This window comes from Magallana gigas, chromosome 9, assembly GCF_963853765.1.
Source record: "Magallana gigas chromosome 9, xbMagGiga1.1, whole genome shotgun sequence".
Classification (NCBI taxonomy): domain Eukaryota; kingdom Metazoa; phylum Mollusca; class Bivalvia; order Ostreida; family Ostreidae; genus Magallana; species Magallana gigas.
This window is the reverse complement of record NC_088861.1, coordinates 12,781,667-12,799,707: the sequence shown is the minus strand read 5'-3', so window position 1 is coordinate 12,799,707 and position 18,041 is coordinate 12,781,667. Positions and strand designations below refer to the sequence as shown.

General features: G+C 32.7%; 1 long non-coding RNA gene across 1 annotated transcript; it reads left to right on the top strand.

The window, feature by feature from the left end:
* The first annotated feature begins 2,910 nt into the window (after positions 1-2,910).
* Positions 2,911-6,489, top strand: LOC136271131 (uncharacterized). Its single transcript, XR_010708970.1, has 3 exons — positions 2,911-3,049; positions 5,442-5,567; positions 5,772-6,489. It is a non-coding gene; the product is annotated as an uncharacterized lncRNA (long non-coding RNA).
* The last annotated feature ends 11,552 nt before the right edge of the window (positions 6,490-18,041 follow it).

The following is an 18,041-nucleotide window of genomic DNA, read 5'->3' as shown; positions in this document are numbered from 1 at the left end:
TCAGCCAGGAAAGCTGAAACTTTTGTGAAAGCATCCTCAGGTAGTGTAGATTTAAAGTTGTGAAAATCATGACCCCCGGGGGTAAAGTTTAAAGGAACAAAGGAATAAAGTTTAACAAAGGTATATATAGAGTAAATCTTTAAAAATCTTCTTCTCAGAAACTAATCAGCCATGAAAGCTGAAGCTTGTGTGAAAGCATTATCAGGTAGTGTAGATTCAAAGTTGTGAAAATCATGACCCCTTGGTGTAGGGTGGGTCCACAATGGGGGGGGGGGGGGTAAAGTTTAACAAAGGAATATACTGTGGTTTCATTAATATTCAAGGGTATCAAGTTTCGTGGATAAAGTGAAAATCACAGTTTCAAGGATACGTAAATTCGTGGCCAATGACCCTTTCAATACAAAATGTTAATAGAAATTACATTTCAATGAACATTTAATTTCATGGATCAACTCAACAACGATATCCACTATAATTGGTATTCAACGAATATTGATGAAACCACCAGTATAGAGTAAATCTTTTAAAAATCTTCTTCTCAGAAACTATTCAGCCAGATGATTCTTTATGATTGTTAGGACTTTGGCCCTAGGACAATTGTTTGGCCTCACAAGAAGGTTCAGAGTTTGATGTAGGTTTATATATCCCATATTACTATTACTAAGGATCTTTTTGAGAACTGCAATACTCAACATGTTATATGACTATAAAATCATCCTGTTAGAAAAGACTAATGATTATAAACATAAGAATATCCAGGGGGAAAAATTGATTTTATTTATGCAGGATCTACATGTATTATTGTACATTGTCCAGATAGTTTGTATTGTGACTCCATTAAGCTGATTTTATCATACCTATTGTTCCTCAGGTCAGCGATATGGCCCATGGTCCTCTTGTTGGTCACGTGACAATACATGTATATTATACTGTATATGATAAAATGTTTGCAATGTAATATTTTAAAACTATGTGTATTAAAACTAGTTTTAAATGTATTTTGTTCATCTGCCTCTTCATGGTTTTGATCTGTATTCACTTCTAAAATATGTTATAGGGTTGAAGCAAAACCAAGAAGCTGCTTGCAGTCCAGAGGAAGTAAGTGTTAAACATTTTGTAGATTCACTAACTTAATTGTTGTACAGTTACACGTGGTGTGTGATATCACTAGTTTATGGCATGATCAAAAAGATACAAAAATTCAGATTTATTTTTAGCCCACCTGAGCCAAAGGCTCAAGTGAGCTTTTCTGATCACAATTTGTCAGTTGTCTGTCGCTGTCGTCGTCGTTGTTGTAAACTTTTCACATTTTCATCTTCTTCTCAAGAACCACTGGGCAGATTTCAACCAAATTTGGCACAAAGCAACACTAGGTAAAGGGGATTCAAGTTTGTTCAAATGAAGGGCCACACCCTCTTTAAAGGGAAGATAATTGAGATTTATTGAAAATTTGTTGGTATTTTTCAAAAATCTTCTTCTCAAAAACTATTCGGCCTGAAAAGCTTAAACTTGTGTGGAGGCATCCTCAGGTAGTGTAGATTCAAGTTTGTTCAAATCATGGTCCCAGGGGGTAGGGAAGGGCCACAGTAGGGGGATCAAGTTTTACATAGGAATATATAGAGAAAATCTTTAAAAATCTTCTTCTCAAAAACTATTAGGCAAGGAAAGCTCAAATTAAAATGGAAGCATCCTCAGGTAGTGTAGATTCAAGTTTGTTAAAATCATGGTCCCCGTGGTTAGGGTGGGGCCACAATTGTAATTTTTTATATAGGAATATATAGAGAAAATCTTTAAAAAATTTCTTTTAAAAATTATTCGGCCAAGAAAGCTCGAATTGGCGTGTAACCATTCTCAGATAATGTAGTTTCAAGTTTGTTCAAATCATGGTCCCTGGGGGTAGGGCATGGCCACAATGGGGGATATATTTTTATATATAGAGAAAATCTTTAAAAATCTTCTCAAAACTATTAGGCCAGGAAAGCCTAAATTTGAGTGGAAGCATCCCCAGATCATATAGATTCAAGTTTGTTTAAATAATAGTCCAGGGGTAGGGTGAGGCCACAATGGGGGATGAATTTTTACATAGGAATATATAGAGAAAATCTTTAAAGATATTCTCTTTAAAGACTATTTGGCCAGAAAAGCTTAAACTTGTGTAGAGGCATCCTCGGGTAGTGTAAATTCAAGTTTGCAAAATCACAGTCCCTAGTGGTAGGGCAAGGTTGAAATTTTACATAGGAATATACAGAGAAAATTTTTTAAAATATTCTGGAAAAGTTATCGTTCCAAAACTCAGTACTTTGTGTGAAAGCACAGGTTATGTAGATTTATGTTTGATGAAACCATGACTCCCTAGAGAAAAGTGGGGCCACGAAATGGGGAGGGGGGGAGGGGTATATAGGAATAGAGAAAAATCTTCTTACAGGTACAACAACAGAAGTGGCTTGGTATTTACCAAAAAAAAGAAGAGGTGGATAAATATTGGCAGATTTTCAATTTTTTTTAGCAAGATCTACTGTACTTCGTTGTCAAGATATTTTGATACTGTAATGCTAATTTGATCAGAATTAAGACAATTGCTGCTCAGGTGAGCGATGTGGCCCCTGGGCCTTTTGTTTAAGAAATGCCTTATAAAGTCTGTTTGTATTATATTAGCTTGGTTTTTCATCATAGGTCATCTTTAAAGCTATTTTAATACAGTGCAAGATGTGTTCCGTACCATTCATAAACCTTCAACCTTAAATTACAGTGCAATTAGAGAAGTGTTAAAGACAATCAAATCTCTTAAGGCATTAGATATATTTATTCATATATTATTGATATATGTAAATCAGCTGTCTTTGCCATAACGATAGCCAATATCGTTTTCATGTACCGTATATAATGTTTGTCTTATTCTTGTAGTTTTCAGAGCCAGAAAACAGTTCAGAGTTTTATGAAGAAACTGGTTCAGAATATTCTGCTCCTGGTCCCTTACTTGAAGACACTGATAGTGATGAAGAAAAGGATTGTGAGAAAATAACGAAAGAAGAAATTTACTCACTGAAAGGTACTTACAGAGAAAACTACAAGAATAGACACCATCCATTTTGAATATTTAATCGAGCTTCCCCTGGTTAATTAATGCTCACAGTTAATTCATCGTGGTCCTTGCGCTGAAGTCATGACATTGTTTAAGCCATGGTCGTGTGACCTACCATAAAACAGATTGTCAGAGAATTTTACCTTATGCTTTAAGACGGTATGATGATCACTCAACATTTAGAGTCTGTAAGTTTACCATTCTCATACATGTAACAAAGGATATAGCTGTTATTCAAAAATATGTTTATCAATATTACTTTTCCCAGCTCATATAACAATATAATCTTCATGTAGTTGAGGGCAAGAAGTATAGCTTATACACTTTATTTAAACATCGTAGTATACACTATGGCCGACACGAATCCCATATTTCTCAGTGACCAAGTAATGGTATTTTAATGTTTTCTGAAATACACTGTCGTGGTATCGCCTTTATAGGTAATGTACTATTATAAGTATCATCTCAATTGCATGTTTTTATGCCCCCCTTGAAAGAAGGGAGGGCATATTGCTTTGCAGTTGTCTTTCTGATGATCAATATATCAATATATTTTCAATGTTGTATCCCTGCTGGGTTATCTCTGTTTATTCAAGAAATATTAAAGTCTTTGCAAATAAAAGTAATGTAGACATTAAACAGATACTGTTTAATTAGGGTTGAATTTATAAGTGTAATTCATATATTGATATCATGGTTTAGCTGATTAATTTGTAAAAATAAATGAATGAATAGTCCCATTTAAAGGCCCTGTCACACCAAACAGTGTCCCCACGACGTGTTCACAGCGTTTTAAAATTCATGGAATCGTGGAGATGTCACCGCATCCTGATGGCGATCGAGACGTTCTTACGGAGATCCCACGATGTGTAACTGCGTTTCCACAGAGTTCGACTTGGCGATTAACTGCACTCTCGCTGAGTCTCCACGGAGCGCTCATGACGTGCTAGGAGTTTTTACCGCGCATCCACAGCGTGCTCTGCGTGCACAAGACGTTCTTTACTTCTTGGTAGGTTAATATTAATATGTACAATTGTATGGGAAACAAACAAGAATTTACAACTTGTAAATGAATGATTAAAAAATTGATTTGTTTTTATGAAAAAGTACATTATAATTGAAACATAACTACTTCTAAACAATTTGTGAAGGACTAGGATTAAACTTTTAGGAGTCAGGTCTACAAAAAAGATCCATTATTGGTTGTTAGAAAACATAGAAAAGATGTGAAAACATCAGAACCAAATGGCATGAATTCCATCTACGTCCATTGATAGGTCTTGGAATATTAGCAAATTCTACTTTTTACATAGTCATCTACATCCAGTTTGATAATTATTACATCGCTTGCTATTGTACAACAGCCATTGATCGAGTTTTCGTGGTCTTGATGACAACCCACTAGAAACGCAGTGGGAGCGCGGAATAAACGCAGAAGAAACATCAAGAGAGTGCGATGAACGCAGCAACAGCTCTTTGAGGTCGCTGTGTGAACGCAGCCAAATAAAAAACAACTTGTTCAAACGCTGTGAATGCGCAGTGAGAGAAACGCAGTGAGATCCCAAAGGACTCTGTGAGGTCTCCGTGCAAGCGCAATTGACTTATCACTGCGTCTACACTGCGATTAGCTGTGTGCGCCAACAGAGCGCTCGTGACGCTGATGGAAACCTTAAGACGCTGTCATGGCGACCTCACTATGCTTCTGCGGCATGTTTATAAGAACGCAGAGCCACAGTGCGTACTTTGTGCATCTTCAAAGTGCGCGCCGTCGTATGGTGTTCTAAAATATTCTTGGCGATCCCACAGCAACGGACGAAGATGCTGTTGCATTGTTATGGTACTGTAGGAGACTCTACTGCATTTACCTTGTCGTTTTACATTATTTAAGGACGCAGCGAGATCGCTGTGAGGACGCAGCTCTGATATGACAGGGGTTTAAGGAATATGGAATCATTCTTTGAGTATTATGAGGTGTTATTTTCGGTCAGGGGTTGGTCAAATCCAATAAAAAACAAAGGGCTTTATGATAGATTTGACCACGCTTCCAAAATGATCACCTCATAATATTCAAAGAATGATTCCTTTTTACTTATATTGATATTATTTCCAATTTTTACACTTAAAAGAACAACATTATTTTAAAACCATTTTTTTTTATGTAGCACATGCTATGTATTACAACGCTGCGCAGTTTTTCGGTTATGCTTTAAGATTCGCTCATTTTGTGTCACTCATGTTTTATGGGTTTTAGGGTTCAAAAGTGATTCGTAATGTTATCACAGACAAAAGACAGTTGGAAATGCAAATATTTTTATATCTATTTAATTGAAAGATAAAATTATTTTTCTGGAAATTTTAGGTTCAGTCTTAAAAGTAAAAAAACCAAGACATGTGTGGTCTCGAGCAGAGGATGAAGCAGTTTCAACCTTCTTCAAGGAGGAAATCAGTGATACTCGTTTTAGTGGAAATAAAGGAACTCTGCAAGGTGAATTCATTAGGAGTTTTTTTCTTCAGAAATACAGATTTCATCACAGAAGCTAATAATATTTGGTTGCTTATACTTGAGTCTGGGTTGAATTTTCAAGGCATACTTACATGAACATGTTTAAATTCAAGTTTTTAAAACATTTGTAATTTTGTATAATTGTGATGAAATATACTAATGTTCATTTTTATATCATTATTTCAGTGGGGACAAAAATATATGAATTTCTGAGTATTCATCCAGAGGTTTTAACAGACTATTCAAGGAAAGAGAGAGTCTGCAAAATCCGTACCAAGATAATCAATATGAGAAGGCAAAATCGGGAAGATTTAGAATTAAGATTAAGGAAACTAACTAAATGATAATTAAGAAATAGTTAAAAATTATGTTACCTGTTTTGTAAATGAAAGACATTCAAACATTTTTTTCTGGTTATACATCAATTTAGTTTTAGACTCAATAAGTCTGTATCTGTTGAACCCTTGACTACGTGTCAATATTGTCATATTCTGATGATTGTTATGTTCTTTTTCATTTCAAGCATCTTCAAGTTAGCATTTTTACTCTCACTGTTTTTAGATCTCCTGAGCTAGCTCAAGTGAGCTTTTCTGATCACCTTTTGTCTGTCGTCCGTCTGTCTGTCCGTCTGAAAACTTTTCACATTTTAAACTTCTTCTCTAAAACCACTTGGCTAATTTCAACCAAATTTGGCACAAAGCATCCCAATAGAAAGGTAATTATAAATTGCAGAAATGAAAGACAGATCTTTATTAAAAACGGAGAAAACCTCGAAACTGTAGAAAAAGGGGGGTGTATTTTATAATCTTCTTCAAATCTCAAGAACTACTGAGTCAAATGCAACGTAATTTTGCATAAATAATTTTGAGTAATTTACAAAATTTGAGTAATTTACGAAAATAAAAAAGAGACAATCGCGGTCAATCAGGTTATAACTTCCATATTGAAAACAAAAGTTCAGCCATGTTTGAATGTTGACGCATGACTAACAGGTCAAACTGACAAAGATAAATTTGCTTATTGTGCAATAGTTTACCTGCGAAGGGATACTTGAAACATGCTAGATATATTTGTGCTGATCTCGTGAAGTGAATTGAGGTTAAATCTTTAAGGTATCCCACTCCTCAATGTTCTTGTATCAAGAATTTCTGGAGAAGTATATCATTGAAATCTGTAGACAAAACACAATTAAAAAATACAAAGATAATGGGAGGTCAGTGTTCATCCCTCTGAATTATGGCCAAATTAATTAGACCTTTTTGCACTTAAAATGCAATTTTAGCCTGATTAGGATTTGTTTTCAGTATTTTTGATTAAGCAAACTTTTTTCTAGAAATATTGTTATTATTTATGAAGAATGGTCACACTGAATAGAGGGATTATGAAAAAAATTGTACGAAGCTGCATGAATTTTTTGTGTGACCTTTCTGCACTAATTAGACAATTTGTATAATAGTTACAATTTGATTTGAAATGAAAACATTTTGAATATCAAAAATTTTATAAGATTAATCAAGTTTGCCTAGATATGTATTCAGTATCATTTTGACGTAATAAAACATTGGGGTCAGTGATGTCAAACTTGAGATATATGGCTTCAAAGGTAAAATTCTCGCAAAATTTGGCCTAAAAAAATCCAGACATTTTCTATATATTTGCATGATTTTATGCTAAACGTCTATCACTCTCTCAAAATTAAGTTTTGTACAAGTCACATAGGACCTATAGAACATGTCACAAACCTATCAAATATTAAAAATGTGAATAATGAATAAAGTATAATAAGAAGGAAAGTATATTGAAAATACATAAAACTGCTTTTTTCTGTCATTTTCGACTAAAAAACCTTCCGCACGAGAAAATAGTTCCCCCCCCAAAACTTGTATGTTCCTTCAATTCAAAAGGATTTTCTTTATGAATGATGTGTAATAATGAAAGGATGATCTTTCTGTGAGGTTTAAATTAATAAATCATATTCCTTTAAAACATTATGAACATTTGCGCACTGAAATCAAAACGTTAGGAGTGAGATACCTTAAATGCGTTGACATTTTCGCTCGTGACCGTGGATTTACGTTATTTTGAGTTTCGTTTATGCTTTTTAACTTGAGGGGAAATATCGCCTCCATTTAGGAATTTTTACTTATCGAATCAATTTTAGACTTCGGTAAATCAGACAGTTAATTGTTTACCTGCGCAAATTGATCAAAATCTGATGCACTAACAACATATTATATTATAAATACTATACATTCTATTGGTAATTCGGTAAGATCTCTACGTTATGGTTGATTATAATGCAACATGTTTTGTTAAGATGCTCTGCATTTTCAGTCTAAACGGAGATTGTTTTTGCTGCTAGACATATATAGGTATATACCGGTATATATTATGAAAAATAAATTGACGTACTCTTTCTTCGTTTTAGTGCATGTTTCTCTTTTTTTTAATTGTTTACAATTTTCTCTTTACTAACCATATTCAGCTGTGTCAAGTTTCTAATTATAAGCAAGATACAGAACTTTGCTCACAGAACTGAGGCCATGCTTTTGTTCATTCTGAATAGGAAAAATCTTAAGTTGAATGTAATTAACTCTTGTGAACAAAAAATTGACTCAAACCAATTAGAATTGTGAGTTCCGTATCTTACTTATAATTCTACGATTGACGCTGAAATTTTGATTTATCACTAGAAATGTCGACTAAACATTAAATACTTGTTCAGAAAAATTAAAAAATATGATATGCTGTAACGACTTTTGAGCGCCTTGAGGTAAAATTTTCTTCTTTCACATATAGAATTGTTTTAATAAAATGCAATAACTAGCTAGTACAATGTAGTTGAAGATGAAAATGTACCTATATGCATATTCTCATATATGATTTAATCGTTTTATAAAGTGAGGGGGCAGAACTAAAATAAAGGGAATTGGAGGTTAACAGTGTACCCCTACCTAAAATTTAGTTTTATATCTTGCATAGGATCTTATTTTTGGTAAAAATGGCATTTCATAAGGGTACATTGTCAAAGATTAAGTGTAGGAAAATGAGTGTGAAATTTGGATACAGTTTATTTTATGGTATTCTTTTTTTTTGTTTTTCTACCGAGGGGCCATATGGCACAATATCCTTTGAACACCCATATAAAGCCTGCATTGTTGCTCAGGTGAGCGATGTGGCCCCATGGGACTCTTGTTTAGCTTTTGTAAACTTTTTAATTCCTGCATTTCTGTGATAAGATGTTGATAATATTATATAGTCTTTAATTTTTTTTGTTAACTGCATGGATTTCCCAAAGGAAAAAATATGGTTATTGAAATGGCATAATTTGTGGTTGGGCGGGTTGCTGCCAAAAAGGGTACCTCTATTGTACGGATAAATTCTCTTACAGTTTTCAAGATAGGAACTTCAAGTTGTTCTTTTGTAAATCAGTTGTACATATATCAGAGATGTTTGTTTTAATTAGATTTTGATTATTGTTGACTATTTTAAAAAAATATCAGCTGTTGAACTTAGTCATTTTCTTGCAGAAAATTTGCATATAGGGTACCCCAATTGTATGGTTAACTCCTCCTACAGATTTCAAGATAGGAAGTTGGGTTTTTTGCAGATCAATGGACATATATATCAAAGATGTGTATATTACTTGGATTTTGATAATTTATGAAGAAAATACCACTTTTTCACTTGTTTTAATTTATCATATGACTATGTTTCAATCTATGTGAAATATTTTTTTTTTCATGTAAAGTGGCATCAGGTCATGCATATGTTCATTTAACTTTTCTTCATTCATGTTTTCAAGTCCACATGTAATATATTGTACTGAGTTAGATTTATCGTCATTTGTTGTTAGAACACCTGTGAGTTATGTGCCAGCTGGACCAGCTCCTTAAACTGCTGGTGAACGGTGTAACAATTTCTGGTGATCATCAGATTTTCAGGTCGTTTCGATGTCATTAATATATTTTAAAAGAATTTTTCAACATTATGATGTGTTTTGTAAATTGAGATAGTAGTGGTAGCTTAAGGAATGATAAAACATCAATCATTATCTAGAAGCTTACTGGGAGCAATAATGTATTGAATTACTTTAATAATTATCGAAAATCTTTAGAACAACATTTGTCATGTGATATTCTTTATGCACAATAATACCATGAAGAATTTGGAAGTGCTCCTCATCATTATGAACAGCTATCAGCAGTAAGAAACAAATGGGGTTTTTTCATATTAAAGTTTGTAAAAAAGAACTGTAAATAATTGAATTTGAATTGATTTTTGATACATTCATATCATTAAGAGCATTTTATTATTATAAGTATATTGATGCATGTTTTCACTCTTACTAAACCAGCATGCATCCAGCTAGCCTGCTGTGACCAGGTTGGACTTGTTCCATCTCAGATAACCCTTTTCTTACATGGTAAGTTTTTATTGTCTCTATGTCTTGCTGAAGTTCATGCAACAAGGATATAGTGTTTTTGTCTGTTAATCCTGTGTTTTTAGCTCACCTGAGCTGTATAACCACAGTAATTAATTCTTGTTTTCTTTATACTCCCGCTCCGAAGGAGATGGGGGTACAGGTATACTGTTTAATCTTTGTGTGTGTGTCCATCCTTCTGTCACATTTTAATTGCAGGTGCTTGAAATTTTAACACAATCTTTGTTAAGGCATGCCATGAAGTTGGACAATCAAATGATTTTGTTTAGTTTTAGCCTAAATTTTCAAACAAATTTTGTCAAAGATTTCTAAGCAACTATTATTCGCAGGTGCTTTTAATTTTACGTTCAATGTTTGTGTCATCATAATAAAACTCTCAAGTTTAACCTTTGAGTACCATGTGTGTGTTAAAGTGTAATAAATGCCATAGCTTTCAACACACTTTACAAGCAAAAAATATGTGGAATCACGTAAATATTATGCAGTGATAGCCTCATGTTAATCTCTAACTACATGTACATTACTAATTATTCTAATGCTTTTGCCTTGAGAGTAAAACATTTATTCAGTCACATACATAATGATTCAAATCATGTTTTTCTTAACATGTGTAAGAATATTATTTTGAAGTTTATTCATGCCTTACTATTTTTGAAGTCAACAAAACATTGCAGTACATGTACGGTATGTCTTATTTATAATGTTTATTGTGTGTACCATAATGCTTCCATATTACATTAACAGTGCTGACCAATGATATTACATGCTTATCATTCCTTGAAAAGGAATACTTGTACTTGTATTTCTTTCAACAGAACCCATCATGGAAACGGATTAAATTGAGAATCTTGCAAACTGAATAGTTTAAGGATATTTCATCTCTAGGAATAAAAGACTGTGGGTATTTTTTTATTTTTAACTACTAACAAACTTACCAGTTTATGCATGACTAATGCTTTTTAACACAAATACATAAACTTGATATGGGTGTAAATTGGACAGTAATATCCTAGAAGACTTTGATATTTCAAAATGTATTTTTGTTTTAACTGTTTTTAAACCTGTTAAAGAAATAATTTAAAATCAAGACATTACCATGTACAGTAAGTTGTTACTTTTTTAAATTCATGTACATGTTTTTGAAATTTGAGAAATGTTATTTTAAATTTTTTTTTCATGCAATTCTGTAATAGTGATTTGCATGGAATTGTTATTTAGGGTCTTCTAGCTTTTTTCTTAACGGTATACATGGTGTATATTTCCATGATATAATATCAGTATTAAAATCTGTTTGTTATCCCCTCTTTGAAGAAGGGAGGGCAAATTGCTTTGCTGCTGTCCGTCTGTCTGTTGGTTGGTCCACCAACAGTTTCCGTTCATTTTCTTCACAACTGTTGCACGTATTGTTATGAAATTGGATATATACAGATTAATCATAAAAATGTCTATTTCAAGTTTAATTTTGGGTACAATAGAGCAATTTTTATTAGAATAAAGTCATATGGAATTAGATTAATTCCAGTTATATGCAGATTCTGTCCATTTTCTTCGCAGAGGTTGAAGATACTGAAATAAAAATTGGTATAAAGATTTTTCATAAAAATATGTAGGTCAAGATTGATTTTGGGAAAGGTCACTATGACAAGCAATTATTGACAGAGTTATGCCCCTTGGACTTACAAAAATCCCAATTATTTGCAGTTTCTGTTAATTTTTTTCACAGAGAATGCACATACTGAATTGAAATTTTGTATACAGATTACAGACCCTGAAACGCACTACTACACCTTAAAACCATATGAGGAGAATGCGACTATTTAAGCCTATGAGAAGCGTATTAAATCATGCGAGAAACTTACCTTACTGTATAAGAAACGCATCATTTAGTGTGGGAACCGTATCATATCATATGAAAAATGTATCTTATCATATGAGAAACTATCATTTTGTACAAAGTATATAAGAACCATATGAAAAGCGTGCGGGAAATATAGAAGTTTTCTTTTTAGGAATTTTACTTCCTGGTATGTGACAAATAACAAGTATTCTGTGGAAAAAATATAAGCAAAATGGAATGGTGATTTTATATCTACTATGCTTTGGAGAAATACACTAATGATAAATGAATTTGACCTCAAAATACAAATGCATGCTCTACAGAAATATATTTTCAACTTGGACAAACCCTTTACTTTATCATATAGTATAACTTCATAAGAACTCAAAATGGCATCCTAAAGTGTCAAATATAATATAAATGCAAGGGTTAATTGATCCAAAAGTAATGTCACAGATTCGATAAAATCATGTAGAATCCACGTAGAGACAAAAACTTGTGCTTTGAGATATAAATCTATTTCAGTTCAGATCTGAAAATGTTAATGCATTATGATAAATATTGCTGAAGATGATATATTTTGCAGAGCGTGAAGCAAGGATATTCCCCGCACACTAGCAACATCAATTCTAGATAAAAATTGGCCACTGTGCTCTATTTTACATTTTTTTCTTTTTTTTAAATTTTACAAAGTAAATAATTAATTGTTTCAGGGTCTGTATCATAAGAATATCTAAGCCAAGTTCCATTTCGGGTACGATCAAGCAATTTTTGTCAGAGTAATCCCTAATTTTTTGCAGTTTCTGTTCATTTTTGTTTCACAGAGGTTTCCAAGGGAGGGGGCATAAGCTCTCGTTATTACCATAATTCATTCACTTGCAAAAATCATACATTTCATTTTCAAATACATGTAAGATTGCATTGATACAATGATATAATGTCAATTGCCATGGGTACCTGTCTTTTTAATTGATTAAGCATCCCAATAATTTTGTTTATATTAATTATAAATAGAATCAAATTCATGAATAAACCGGTTCATCCGAACAAATTGATAATCCCCCAGCATGCCCCTAAACACATATATATTTAAATAATTTCACAGTACAGGCATTTATTTTTGTGTCAAAACATGTATCACTCTGAATCTATATTCTTTTAATCATGACAATTTTTTGTTCTGATGCACCATTTATACTTTCATCAATTTTCACCCATAGGCTTCATGTCTTGTGTTTTTATGTGCAATAATAAGATACTGCTCTTATGAAATGCATATGAACACTCTGAAATGAGCTACAATGAGTCTGGTGGCGCCAGATGATACCCCTGCCATTGAGCAGATAATACAGCTGATGAAATTTTTGACTGACACCTAACAAGTTAATTTGTTTATTAAAGCTATACAAGCTATAATTTGCGTCAATTTTGAAATGCAGTGAGAATGCATGTGTGTGTTTACTTATAAAAGTTACCTTTATTCTGTAAATTACAATGGTGAATTCCATCTCGTTACAAAGATAAAGTATTTTAATTGTTTGTTATCCCATCCAACCAGGAAAGAAATGCCTTTTCATGAATATTGATGAATGAAGAGCGAAACTGACCTCACTGCGCATGGCTATGGGAAATCAGGTGGCCGTAATTGTGTGCCTAATTACATATCCATCTTGATTCGGTATATGCTTAACAGTTGTTTGAAAAGGAGAACACTAGCACATACTATTAAAAACCCATAGGGGAAAACGCATAGGCCTACCTCACTGTTTATGGGAAGTATATTATTACATGCTCACGCGCTTGTGTTTTTGTTTTCTTTTGTTCAAACTCGTAGATAGGACCAATTTATGCTTAACTGAAAAAAATTATATCATTTCCTTCGTAAAACTTAAACAATTATGAATTAAGGTGGTGTTGACCTTCCACCAATTTTTATATGCTGTCAATGTCACGTGTTAGATTGATATTCATGAGAAGACATTATTTTCCTGGCAGTGAAATATATATCTTTTACTGTTTTGAATTTTATATCTTTGTTACGTGTTCATTTTAAGCACTTTAATTAAGAGCATAAATCCTTAAGGTAATCTAACTTTCATAAGTAATCAAACTCGTAAATTTTTCCTGTCATTCAAAATTGACGCAAATTATAGCATCAAACATATATTGCTAATGGAGTTTCAGATTTTGAAAAAACTAGATATGGGCAAGTTATAAAAAAAAGATTTTCTAGTATTTTTTGTTGGAAGACCTGGGCTTAAAGTTCAAGTTATCTTTTCTCAGACCAGCAAATTCCCCATCTAAGGTGTCAGATTCAAAACAAATGCAGCTGGGGGACTCATGGCCAAGAGTCTATCCATTTCCCTAAATTTTAAGTATGTTATGCATTTACTTGAAATCAAAGAAAATGTTTAAAAGTTGAAAGTATTTCATCAAGTAATTCATAAATGAGTTTCATTGACATACAGTAAGCTTACAACCAATTAAATCAAAACCAGTCTTGGATTATGGTTTAAAAAAAAAATTCAAAATAAAGCTTAAAGGGGCATGGTCAAGATGTTGGTCAAATTTTATTTATTTCGTTTTAGCTCACCTGAGCTGATAGCTCAAGTGAGCTTTTCTGATCACATCTTGTCTGTCGTCCGACTGTCTGTCTGTCCGTAAACTTTTCACATTTTCAACATATTCTCAAAAATTACTGGGCCAATTTTAACCAAACTTGGTACAAAACACGGTTAGGCAAAGGGGATTCATTTGTTCAAATGAAGGGCCATGCCCTCTTTAAAGGGGAGATAATTGAGAATTATTGAAAATTTAATGGTATTTTTCAAAAATCTTCTTCTCAAAAACTATTTGGCCAGAAAAGCTTAAAATTGTGTGGAGGCATCCTCAGGTAGTGTAGATTCTAGTTTGTTCAAATCATGGTCCCTGGGGGTAGGGCGGGGCCACAATGGGGGATAAATTTTTATATAAAGAGAAAATCTTTAAAAATCTTCTTCTGAAAATTATTAGGCCAGGAAAGCATCCCCAGATCGTATAGATTCAAGTTTGTTTAAATCATAGTCCCGGGGTACGGTGAGGCCACAATGGGGGATGAATTTTTCCATAGGAATATATAAAGAAAATCTAAAAATATTCTTGGAAAGTTTTCAGTCCAAAACTCAGTACTTTGTGTGAAAGCTCAGGTTATGCAGATTTAAGTTTGATGAAACCATGATTCCATAGAGAAAAGTGGGGTCACAAAATAAGGGGGGGGGGGGGGTATATAGGATTAGAGAAAAATCTTCTTAGAGGTACAACAACAAAAGGGGCTTGGTATTTACCCCCAAAAAAGATGTGGATAAATATTGGCAGATTTTCAATTTTTTTTAGCAAGATCTACTGTACTTAGTTGTAAAGATATTTTGATTTTGATACTGTAATGCTAATTTGATCAGAGTTAAGGCTCAGGTGAGCGATGTGGCCCCTGGGCCTCTTGTGTTTACATAGGTTCAATATACCAGTAAAAAAAAACTTTTTCAAGGTAATATGTCTAGTATCTTCTTATTCATTTTATACATAAATAAACAGTCCGAGTACTAGTGTTAATAGCAAACATTTTAGGTCTAAAACTGGAATTTTCAATTTAACATTCAAAAAGTAAGCTTTGTTTGCATAGCGAAGGATATCGAGCTCTGTAACTCGCTTATAATGTAACAAATGACACCCATATTTTGGTCGCATATTAAAGATGTCTTACTGAAGCATTGTAAAATCATAAAATTAAATGTTAACCAAAATCATGACCATACCCCTTTAAAATGCAAACATGAGATGCTGACATCTCAATTTAAAGGCTATTGTACTAAGGTGACCGTCAAGGCCTTTAGGCCTCTTGTTAAGGGCAGTATACATTATGAGAAGTACCAATAAACATCGTAAACAGAAGAAAAAAAATAATCTGTGGGTTCTTTATTTTTTCTGAAATATCATCAACTTCTTTATCAGCATGAATCACCAAAGATTAACTATTGTAAAGGCAGCCATGTTATGATGATTATGGAGTTTGTTTCCCAAGTCATGCACCAAGTTCCAATATTATACAATTATTGCTGTTATTTTATAGGTCAATACCATTATTTAGCTATCCGAGGAGTTCAATTTTCACCGAGCTGGAGGAGAGGTAAATATTGTACTTCGAGGGTAGCTAAATCATTGTATTGATTTATAAAAAAAACCCAGCAATAATTATAATTATATTATATGATCAACGACAAATTTTATAAAGCGTTATCCAGCGAAGATTTCAGTTGAAGCCATAGGCAAACAAGCTAAGAAATGCGATATTTCATTGGCTATTCATTTGAGTCCAACGTAGAGAAATTCAGAGTGCTAATGGAGTGAAATTCTGTTATAGATCTTACTATATTAAAAAAATAGAAATTTATAGACATCATTATAATAAAAATAGATTTTTATGACAAAAATTAAAAAATACTGGTTTTGGAATGTGCAACATTGTGACTTCACAATAGCGAAATCAACGTCTTTACATTTTGATATAAATATTTTACTGTTAAACTTTTGAAGAGAATTATTGTTCGATTTTTTATAACTAAACAATTATAGACTTTTGATATCGATTTATACATGGTTTTATAGACCTGATGAGAGTATATTAACCGAAGGGGAAGTCTGACATTGATATAACTCTCATCTAGTCTATAAAACTATGTAATATGGAAATCATGAAAAGGTTTTAATGGTATTATATTGAAAGAAACTGTACGTTTTTCAAAATTTTTAAGGAATTCTTTTTTTTTTAGGTTAAACTACTTACCAGTACAGTGGAGCCTCAGTTATCCGGACGCTTTCGTTCCCAAGTCCAATCATACGGATAGGTGAAGCGTCCGGATATCTGAAATATGTCTATTATTGACATGAATGATAAAGTATTTGTATACAATATAATATTTGGCTCCCATTGTTGATACTAGGTTATTTTGCCTTTCATATCATATAGCAACACATACTAGAGTTGTCTGTTGTTATGAACGTTTTTAGATATAAAGAACTGCTTTATTATTTTGTCATGAAATATTAACCGGACAATAATGATAACCGAACCTAGCTAAATTCTTTGTGTCCAAGTGTGATATGTGTGTGATACACTGCTGTTCGCAATTTTCCAATTTTTGAAAGTGATTTGGGAACTCAGTGTGTTTATACAAGCTACTCATGAGGGTCTTGCACGTAAAAAAGGTGTGAAACTTAATTGACAGGGGTAATCTTTTGTACTGAGTTGGGCATCATCAAATTTTACCGTCCGGTTAAATGAAGTAAGATTAGTAATAAATCAGTGTTTTGTGGTAAAAACAGACGGTCCGGATGCGGAACGCGGAATTCCGGATAAATGAGACAAAATAACATATAATAAAGTCTGTTCCCAAATAAAATCGTCCGTAAACTGAAACGTCCAGTTATCTGGCGTCCGGATATCTGAGGCCCCACTGTATTAATAACCTCTCTTATGTTTAACAACAACTGCAAAGTGTTTTTTCAGTCTCATATTAAGGTAACAGCGTACCTATAAAATCATGGGTTCAAAGTTAAAAACTTAACTTTATTTTAACTTATTGGACTTGAATTTCATCAAAAAATAAATAAAATATATATGAATCCATACTATTTAAGATGTAAGGTAATAAAAACCAAAGGCTGAAATTATCATCTGAAAATCATACTTTTTTTTGTTTAAAAATTAAATATAAGTGGATGGATACTTGTTTGTCTGTTTAACTTTTATTGCTTACTTTGCCAGAAAAGTAAAATTAATTAAAAAAAAGAAAAAAAATTGTTTACATTAGAAAAATTATAGTATTTAGATATATCACTTAATAGAGAAAAGTAAAAAAGAGTTATTTCCCTTTGTCATTATTGAATTATGTCAAATATAGGGATGAAAAACGCTTATTAAATATCTCCAAGTGAACAATGATTTGAGTTTTTGATGTGCACCTATCATAACATAGAAATTCAAATCTACTTGCAAGAATTTTAATGAATTTATGGTTTGTGTAAAATGTATGACATTACAGGAGGGTGGATTTACTTTAAATAATCTCAAACACACATATCAAACAATCTTAATATTACTGTATTAGTATAGGTATGTTTTTATGAAAAAATTAATTTA